The following is a 10,601-nucleotide window of genomic DNA, read 5'->3' on the forward strand; positions in this document are numbered from 1 at the left end:
AAGATAAAGGTAGAGAGCCTGGTAGCAATTCCTTGCTGACCAAGGCTTTTACACTGTCAATCTCTATTCGATTCAAAAGATATTCCTGCTTCCGCAGGAACTAACCCTCTCTCTGATCTTGAAGCTTCTAGCGCTCTTCCAAGCTTACTGGAATGATTTTTCGGCACAACCTCCTACTCTCACGTCTGCCTAAAATAAAAGAAAATCTAAGAACAAGGTTAAACTATCAACAGAACTTGTGAACTCGTAAGCAGCTAAACTGGTGAACCCTTTTTCTGAAGGATGCCTTCGGTATTTATAGAACATCCAGGGTGAAAAGCGGCTTATCTCTTATGATTGCACAGATGAGACGACTTTAATTCCCTGACTGATGCATCGAATATTTGTCACCGAAAAGCTGAATGTACTTGTTATCGTTAGCAGCTGGCAACTTAATTTGGATTCGACTGTCATAAGCTTTCTGTTCCATCGCGATTAATTATGCCTTTCACCCAGATACGCCCACCAAGTTGCGTCGGCTCTTTGCGGCAGACCTTCTTGAGTAGATGTCTGTGAACATAAATCATCGAAAGCCTTGTGGTAATGCTACGCTCGACCAATTATTTCCTGTAATCGTTCTTTTCGCCTTGCATCAACGCTTTTCTGCATAAAAATACAAAAATAAATTGTTTCTATGCGATGAACATATGCGACCGCAATATTATGAATTTGATGCTTTTTGGACATAATCTAACATGTTTTATCAACGCAAGCTAACATTTGTTTAAGAACTTAGCATGTGATAACAGGCACCAAATTTAAACAATGTTTGTCCTCAAGCATAAGCTAAAGATTCCCTTTAGCAAGTCGACCGCAATTCTCTTTTCCTAGATTTCTCAAGAATACTTCATTCAAAACGTATATACAAAAAATTCCTTATGTCTTATTCAAGTCTCCTCTTAAAATATTTCTAAGATCTAGAGACCGCAAGCTTAAGCTTCAAAAGGACTTTACTAAATTCTGGGACATCGCATGATTTATTTCAAAAAGAAAACTTTTCCACCGAGGTGTCAACTGATTTTTATTCTTGCATATTTCTTGACATTGTTATTTTTTCCTGACCTTGCGCTGATCCAAGTGCCTTGCCTTCGTTTTGGCTTGCCCCCACGTGTGTCATGCAGACATCCAACTACAAGCAATGCACTTTTTCTCATACTAAACTCATACCTACTTGGTAGCGGAGTTGCGGTCATTTATTTATGCGTTGATCCTGGTGACTTGCTTTCGTTTTGGCTTGTCCCCACGTGTGTCATGCGGACATCCAACTACAGGTAAGTGCCCTTCACAACTTAACTCTTATCAACATGGGTTTCCCATTATATTGACAGTGGAGTTGTTATTTTCCTCTTTTCTTCTTCTTCTTCTTCTTTTTTTTTTTCAAAATAGCAAGGTCGAAAATAAATACCTCACCCCCAAATTTAAAATGCGGCAATGTCCTCATTGCCAAAAGATTGAAATAAGTCATGCGGTGTTCTTAGAATGCTTCGTAAAGAGAGTTTGAAAGAAAGCTAGCAAACCCCTAACTTCTAGAAATATTTCATGAGGTGACTATCTTAAAGTTAAGTTGACTCTAGTATATACGAAAGAAATAGAAGCATGTTTTTCATCATTGAAATCATAATTGGCAAAGAGACAGCATGTGATAACTTACTAGATTTATCAATATTAAATGATTGTGGTAATCAAAGAGGATGCGGTGATAAAACTTTTAAACTAAAATGCGATGCAATAGTGCAAAATTTGAAATAAAGTGAAAGAAGAATACAACCCCCAAATTTGCGCTGTCGTCTGCATTGTATATTAATGCATCCTTCTTTGCAGCGATTTGTCTTCTTTGGATTGCGATGATAGAGTAAGATAAGTTGCTTCTTCGTGTAATACCTCCACAATCCAGCACCTCAATCGTTGCAAGAAAAACAGAGAGGGGGTCAAATCATTTTAAAGAAAACATTTTTTTTAGAGAAGCTATAGATAAAAACTGAAAAGATATAGTGAAGTGAAAATTCTAAGTAGTAGAGAAGATTTGAAGATTCCATGATTCCCAAAACTTGCGTCCCTGATGAATTTCGATCGTCTGATAGCGCAGAGACCACCTACTTCCTTCTTTATTCAAAATTTCTTAGTTCCACAGACTCGACTTGGCGACGCCAGCCTTCTCCATGATACGCTTTTACTCGTTGCCCATTAACTTTAAACGTATGGCTTCCGTCTTTGGTAATCAGCTCTACCACACCATGTTGGAATATTTCTTTAATGATGAATGGTCCGAACCAGCGCGATTTTAACTTGCCAAGAAGGAGCTGTAGTCGTGAATTGAAGAGCAAGACCTTCTATCCCACATGGAGTTTTTTATCGCATATGTGTTTGTCATGCCAGCGCTTTGCGTGCTCTTTGTAGATCTTTACATTTTCATATGCGCTCATTCTCCATTCCTCCAGCTCGACTAGTTGAAGTTTTCGTGCTTCTTTTGCTTTCTCCAAGTCAAAGTTTAGCTTTTTCACTGCTCACATTGATTTGTATTCCTGCTCCAGAGGCAAATGACATGCCTTACCAAATATTAACACATACGGGGACATACCTATGGGTGTTTTAAATGCAGTCCGGTATGCCCACAACGCATCATTAAGCTTTGTTGCTCAATCTTTTCGCGAAGGCCTTACCACCTTCTCAAGTATCAGCTTGATCTCTCATTTGGACACTTCGGCTTGACCATTCGTCTGCGGATGATATGCGATGGCCACTTTGTGGAGTATGTTATATTTGCGCAGTAGCTCCTTGACCGTGTGATTGACAAAGTGAGACCCCTCACCACTTATTATGGCACGTGGGGTGCCAAAAAAGGTGAAGATAGTTTTCTTTAGGAATTGAAAGACTACCGCTGCATTGCTTGCGGCGCATGCCACTGCCTCTACCCATTTGGATATATAGTCGACGGCTAACAAAATATAGTTTTTATCATTCGAGGGAGGGAATGGTCCCATGAAGTCGATACCCTATACGTCGAACAACTCAAGCTCCAAGATGATGTTCATCGGCATTGCATGTTTCCATGAAATGTTACCTGTGTGTTGGCACTGATCACACTTCATCGCATAGTCAGCTGCATCCTTAAACAATGTTGGCCAAAAGAATCCACTCTGTAAAACCTTGGCTGCGGTGCGCTGACCTCCAAAGTGCCCACCATATGGTGAGTCATGACATTGCGATAATATGCATTGTTGAGCAGCATTTGGTATGCATAGTCGCACAATCTAGTCTGCCCCAGTTTGTACAGATTCGGCTCATCCCAGAAATATGATCTGCATTCATGTTTGAGCTTCCTCTGTTGGTGGTAGGCATAATCTTTAAGAAATTGCTAACAAACCAGATAGTTGACTATGTCAGCATACGAAGGCAATTCTTCAATATGGAACAACTGCTCCTCCGGGAACACCACACTCACCTCTGACTCATTACGGTCAACCTCAGGGTTTTCCAATCTGGACAAGTGATCCGTAACTTGGTTCTCCGTCCCCTTTCGATCAATTATTTCTATGTCAAATTCTTGAAGGAGGAGAACCCATCTGATCAATCTCGGCTTTGCGTCCTTCTTTGTCATTAAGTACTTTATCGCCGAATGATCAGTATGGATGAGTATCTTTGTTCCCAGCAGGTATGCTCTAAATTTTTGCAACGCAAAAATTACCGCTATAAGCTCTTTCTCTGTGGTGGTGTAATTGGTTTGAGCAGGATTTAATGTCTTACTTGATATGCGATGAGATGTAAGATTGTTTTTCTCTTTTGTGCCAAAGCTGCTCTCATTGCATACTCGCTTGCATCGCACATTAATTCAAAAAGAAGTGTACAATCAAGTGCAATTAACATGGGTGCGGTAATCAGTGCATTCTTCAAAACTCTGAATGTGTTGAGGCAATTGTCGTCAAAATCAAATTTTCTATCAGCCTTCAACAATGCACTCAGTGGCCGTGCTATTTTCGAAAAGTCTTTGACAAAGCGTATGTAGAATCCAACATGCCCCAAGAAACTTTGTACAGCCTTCATGCTTGTTGGAGGTGGAAGTTTTTCAATTGCTTCGATTTTTGCTTTATCCACCTCCAACACGTCCTGGAAAACCTTATGCCCCAACACAATGCCCTTTTTTACCATAAAATGACATTTTTTCCAGTTAAGAACTAGATTCGTCTCTTCGCATCTCTTCAGTATCTTCTCTAGGTTGGCTAGACATACTTAATAAGTGTGCCCATAGACAGAGAAGTCGTCCATGAAGATTTCAACAGAGTCCTCAAGATAGTCTGAAAAGATGGTCATCATGCACCTTTGGAATGTGCTTGGTGCATTGTAGAGGTCGAACGACATGCGGCGAAAAGCAAAAGTTCCATATGGGCAGTTGAATGTGGTATTGTCTTGGTCTTCTTGAGCTGTCATAATCTGGTTATACCCGACATAGCCACACCGGGTCCATGTCGGAGACAGCGGGGCAGTCTTGGGAAATTGAAGCGACCCATCCACATAAGCACAAAATTTTTTCCCGAGCAAATCATTCTTCATCGCATAAGCCCATGACAAGTCATTTCCAGATGCTTCTTTCGGAAGAGCACGGGAAACGCCTATGGAATCCATTGTACTAAGACCCGAAAGATCATCCAAGGACTGAAAATCGGGACTCAAAACGAACGAGTCAAGAAGTCCAGAAAGCAGTAAAAGTAATTTTTAGCTAGACGGTCTAGCATTTGATCAATGAACAGTAGGGGAAATTATCTTTCTTTGTGGCCGCATTCAGCTTGCGGTAGTCCATGCAAATGCGCCACTCAGTGACGGTCCTTTGCGGTATTAGCTCATTATTTTCATTCGAGACTACCATCATGCCACCCTTTTTTGACACACACTGTACAGGGCTAACCCACGTGCTATCTGCTATAGGATAAGTAATGCCCGCATCTAACCATTTAATGATCTCTTTTTTAACGACCTCTTTCATCGTAGGGTTGAGCCTACGTTGATTCTTGGAAACGAATGCGGTGCATACAGTACGCTAGGCTAATTCCTCTAATGTCACGAGCGTCCAGTCAATTGCTCGCACATGTTTCCTCAGAATGCTTTTCAACGCATTCTCCTGGTCTTCTTTAAGTTTTGAGGAAATTATTACTGGCAACTTCTCATTCTGCCCCAAAAATGTGTACTTTAAGTGGTTCAGTAGGGTCTTTAATTCCAATGTTGGTGGTTCTACTAGGGACGGTTGCGTTGTTTTTCTTTCTTCTTTTTCTGTTGGCTCTTCTTCTTGGTTTGCGATCATCTTTTCTTCCTTGCTTGTTTTTGTTATGATCGCATTACAGGAAACAATGGATGCGCTTGCATCCTCTTCTTCATTCTCTTCATCAAACTTTTCTTCTTCAATCAGGTTCTGGTCATCGTTTGAGTCATGCAGGTCTTCTTCGTCAGGAAACTTCATGACACGGATGATGTTGAACTTGAGCTTCTATTCGTTTATGCTCAAAGTGATCTCCCATTTATGCACATCAATCTGGGCTCGACCTGTTGATAAAAATGGTTGCCCTATGATATTGGGCACATCTTTGTCGGCCTCGTAATCCAAGATGATGAAATCGGCTGGTAGAATAAATTTGTTGATGGTGATCAACACGTCCTTCACCTTCCCCTCTGGATGCACCAGAGATCTATCGGCCAGTTGGAGAGTCATGGTCGTGGGTGCAAGTTGCCCCGCATTCAGCTGCTTAAAGATCGACAAAGGCATCAAATTGATGCTGGCTCCAAGGTCACACAAGGCTTTCCCGATGTACAGTCATTCTATGGAGCAAGGTATAGTAAAGCTCCCAAGATCGCTCATCTTCGGTGGAATTATTGATTTCGAACTCTATGTTAACGCCGCCATGGTAAACTTACCAGTGCCCTTCTTCTTGGTTACCATTTCCTTCAGAAACTTGGCGTATGCAGGCATCTCCTCAATCGCTTCACTGAATGGAATATTAATATGTAATTGCTTTAGCATAGTCGGAAAGCGTTGGTATTGTACCTCTTCATTCTTTTTCCATCTAAGTCTCTGTGGGAAAGATGGTAACTGCACTTTCACGGTCTCCTTCTCAGTTGGCTTTGAGGTGGACACAACTTCTGGCTCTATTGCTTCTTTTTCTCCTTCTTCTTCTTGTGTCATCGCAATTTCAGGTTCAACTGCAATGGGATCAGTCCAACTAAGCTCCTTCTTTTCTCCCTCCACAGTTTTTCCACTTCGCAATGTCACAACCTGACATTGCCCTTTACTTGATCCCCCCGGGTTGCGTGGGAGTTCTATTGAACTCAGCAAAGCCCCTTGAGGTCTGTTCTTTAGCTCACTTGCAACCTGGCCCATCTGTAATTCTAGATTGTGGATGGACATAGCCTGACTTTGAAGCACAGTTTCGCTTTTCTCTATGTACTGCTTCAACAGGCTCTCCAAGGAGGATGATTGCGGTGGTTGTGAGCTACTGGCTTGATTGCTTGTTTGACTGTTGTGGCGTGGGAAGAATCCAGGTGGCCCTTCTTTCTGCGCCACAGGTTGGAAATTTTTTTGTTGATTCTTCCATGCAAAATTGGGGTGGTTTCTCCACTCGGGGTTGTAGGTATTCGAAAATAGATTATTTTTCACAAAGTAGATAGACTGTGGATTTTATGGGCATTCTTCCATTGCGTACCCATCACTGCAAGTCGCACACCTTGTGGTGTTTTGACTAATTGCGTTTACTTGCCCATATTGCGGTGTTGGGCTGCTGATCGCAATTCCCTGAATTAAATTCATCATTGCGGTCATCTGATTCTGTAGTGAAGCAATAACACCATTACTTGCGTCGTTATACTTGATTCTCAGTCTCTAATCACTCTCTCTCCAATCCTCGTGGTTTTTAGAAATGTGATCCAAGATATTCTTAGTCTCATCATACGTTTTGTCAAGCAGACCACCAGCTGCTGCCGCATTGGCAGCGGTTTGCGAAGTGGGATTCAAACCATGATAAAAGATTTCCATCTGAAGGCAGTCTGGTAAACCATTGTGTGGACAGTCCTTGACCAACTTCTTAAACCTCGCCCATGCATCACTGAGCGATTCGTCCATGTCTTGTTCAAAATTTGTTATGAGTTTCCTTCGTCTAGTATTCTCAGTAGGTGGAAAATATTTCTTCATGAATTTTTCTACGACCTGTTCCCAAGAAGTGATCTCTCTTAGTTCGAGGGAATACACCCATTTCCTTGCCTGATCGCAAAGAGAAAATGGGAACAAAGTTAGTCGAACTTCTTTGGAAGAGATGTTCGTGAACACAAAAGTGTTACAGATTTCTATAAAACTTCGGAGGTGGGCATGTGGGTCCTCGCCACGCCGGCCTCTGAATTGCCCTGCAGTCTGGATCATTTGTAGCATCACCGGTTTCATTTCGAATCTGCTTCCATCGAGGGCAAGCCTCATGATTCCTGGAGAGAAATCATAGAGGTTTGGAGATGCATAGTCCCTAATAGGTTTATTACGATCGTTAGCCAGAAGGATTAGATTCACCATGACGTTGTTTTCGTTTGGTGCTCCGTTTCCAGGCTGCTCCGCCATCTCTTCTTTATTTGACTGTTGTTGTTGGCGGTCTCTTAATCTCCTTTTGAACATCTTCTCAATCTCCAGGTCGTAATTCGCCAAAGATTGAGAGTCTGCAAAGAAATCCAAAAAATTACTGTTAGCACACTATTTTGCCAAAGTCCCCGGCAACGGCACCAAAAACTTGATGCGTTATTTTATGATGTGGAATTGTGGATGAAATGCGATGATGAAAATGCGTTGAGCACTCAAGTTTTCTCAGTAGAATCTAAGTGTAAACCCCACTGAGTTCCTGGTAAGTCCAAGGTCGAACTCAGGGACTGGGGAAAACAGGTGCAGTGGTAATTTTTAGAAAACCTTGCGGTAACCGGTAACTCAAATAATTGTTTGATTTTGTTGATTGTGGTAATGAAAAATAAACAAATGCGGAAAATTTGAGAAAAGTCTGATTGTGTGATAGATGCACTGAGTATGCGGATGAACGGGTTGAGAAGGTCTTTAGCTAGCATTACTTGGGAATGCGTCAGACTATGCGATCATGCTACAACTATGCACAACAAGTCATTTTCCAATGCAAATGCGATGCTCCTAAGTCTAGGACGCATGTGTTGAATGCAAAAGTGTCTATAGAGATTATTCCTAAGTTTCTACTCTTTTCCTATGTGATGATGCAAGATGCACAAAGGCAAGGTGACCGCATACAATCATATCCTATCTCTAGGATGTATGCGATGCGTTAATAGCAAATAGTGCTTATTCCTAAGCTTCTATCTCTTGATTATGTGTTCTAATCTGATTATCCCAAGCCTAGATTCTGACCTGACCTTCCCAAGCTTAGATCCTACCCTTAGACTATCCTCCTGAGTATCTCTAATGGACGAATGAAGCATACATAATACAAGATAATCGCATAGCATGAAGATCCCCAGTTAAGCTAGTTAACTGTTTCATAGCAAACATAACCATAACTTCTCAACTTCACGAGCCGAATTGGCTTTGATACCAACTGTCATAATCACCCTTTCGAAAGCTTCGCTTAGCGAATGTGCGACACTTGTTCCGACTCAAGAACAAGTCAGTCAATTCAAATTTGGATCACCGATGGCACACGAAGTGCCTTTCACAACCTCCACCCTTGTTTCGGAGAAAACGGTTTTAGAAAATGAGTTTAGAGGAAAAGGTTTTCGCATACGTTTGAAAGCAAAATTTGAGCAAATAAAGATGGTAGTAGAATAGAAAGCAATAAACAACAACAGCTTTATAGCATACCACTCCAGGTATGAGGATATGATGATTTGTCTTTAGGTTTGAGGATATGATGATTTGTCTTACCTCCATATAGTGCATTCTGAACAAAAAGACATATGCCACCCTCGCATATGGAAACAGGTGACCGATCATACACTAAAAAAAGTACATAGAAAACTAACTAGCAAAATGAAATACATAGGTTGAAAGCATGATAAGAAAAGGTGGAGGCGGACATGCGACCATGGGCAACATGCTATGGACAAGCATGACCATGACAACAGACAACCTTGCATTGGTATACTTATATGAGTAGTAGCACCAGAATCTATCCACCAAGTGTCTGTGGGTATAAAAGCTAAATTAACTTCAGAACAAACAAAATTAAGAAGCGTACCCTTCTTTACACGCCACTTGGCGTACTTGAGACAATTTTTCTTGAAGTGACCTTCATTTTTATAGAAAAAACAAGGATTTTTAGTAATCCAATTTTTCTCTTATTCTGTTGAGATGTCCCTTATGCAGCATCCGTAGATTTCCTTTTTTTCCTATCACAAGAGTCAGTTGCCAAACGAGCATTTTTTGTCCTTTCTCTCTTAATCCTATTTTCTTCTTGCACACATTGTGAGATAAGCTCATTAATACTTCATTTATTCTCCTGAGTATTATAGCTTATCTTTACTAAGTGAATTGTGTAGGAAAAGAGATAAGTATCAGATGTACGAGTAAATTTTCATTTATCTTGATATCAAGTGCCTTTAACTTACCTGCGTGATTAGATATTTTCATAACATACTCCTTTATGTTCCAATTGCCCTTATATCTCATGGAAGTTAAAGAAATCAAAAGACTATTTGATTCCCCTTTTTTATTTTTAGAAAAACAGTTCTCAATTTGAGCAAAAAACTTATTGGTATTTTCACATTCCATGATAGAGCCCCGAAAAGACTCTGGAATGGAGTGCCTAATGTTCATCGGACACATGCGATTACTTCTCAATCTTAGTCGTATTTAGTTGTTCCTCAGTAGAAGTAGATTTATCGGTCCTTAATACAAGGTCCAAATCCATACATCCGAGAAGTATCTCTAGGCTTTCCTTCCAAATCTTGAAGTTTGATCAATTCAACTTGAGGATTGAACTCAAATTTCCAAATATTTGAGTAAGACCAACTGAAACAATAAACAATAAAACATATATTCACAATTAAAATATAACCAAATAATTTCACATATGCGATTGGCCTAGTTAACAAGATAACTAACACAACATTGATGTCTAGCGTTTGGGCAAAAACTGATGGAACTCGAGACATACGCAGCGGAATTAGGATCTAATTACACTCTAATTGCTCTTAAATTAAAGGAAATAAGCATGCATCATGAAGGAAAAAACAGTGGATTAAAAAGTGTAAAATACTACCTTTGAAGCCCCTGAAAACCGCTTCTCCTCATTGAATCTCGACCCGAACTCTTTCGGACCACCACTAGAGTTGACCTACTATCCTCTGGACTCAAAACCGAGTTGTGGAACTCGGTGGATGAAGAGAACTGAGAGAGAGAAAAGAGATGGAAAATAAGATGAATTTGAGTTTGGGTTTTTATTTCACTCAAAGAACATAGGATTTTCCAGCCCAAATTTAGAGCACCCTTTTTCTAAAATGGCAAAAGTTCTTTTAACTAAATTGAAGAGCCCAATTTATAGAAAAAAGGCATGCAACAATTGCATGAAAAATCTTCACAAAAAACC

General features: G+C 40.6%; 1 non-coding gene across 1 annotated transcript; it reads left to right on the top strand.

Annotated features, from left to right (window-relative positions):
• Positions 1 to 7,070: 7,070 nt before the first annotated feature.
• LOC120070463 lies at positions 7,071 to 7,177 on the top strand. Its single transcript, XR_005479958.1, has one exon. It is a non-coding gene; the product is annotated as a small nucleolar RNA R71 (small nucleolar RNA).
• Positions 7,178 to 10,601: the final 3,424 nt, after the last annotated feature.

The sequence above is a fragment of the Benincasa hispida genome, chromosome 1 (assembly GCF_009727055.1).
Source record: "Benincasa hispida cultivar B227 chromosome 1, ASM972705v1, whole genome shotgun sequence".
In the NCBI taxonomy this organism is placed as follows: domain Eukaryota; kingdom Viridiplantae; phylum Streptophyta; class Magnoliopsida; order Cucurbitales; family Cucurbitaceae; genus Benincasa; species Benincasa hispida.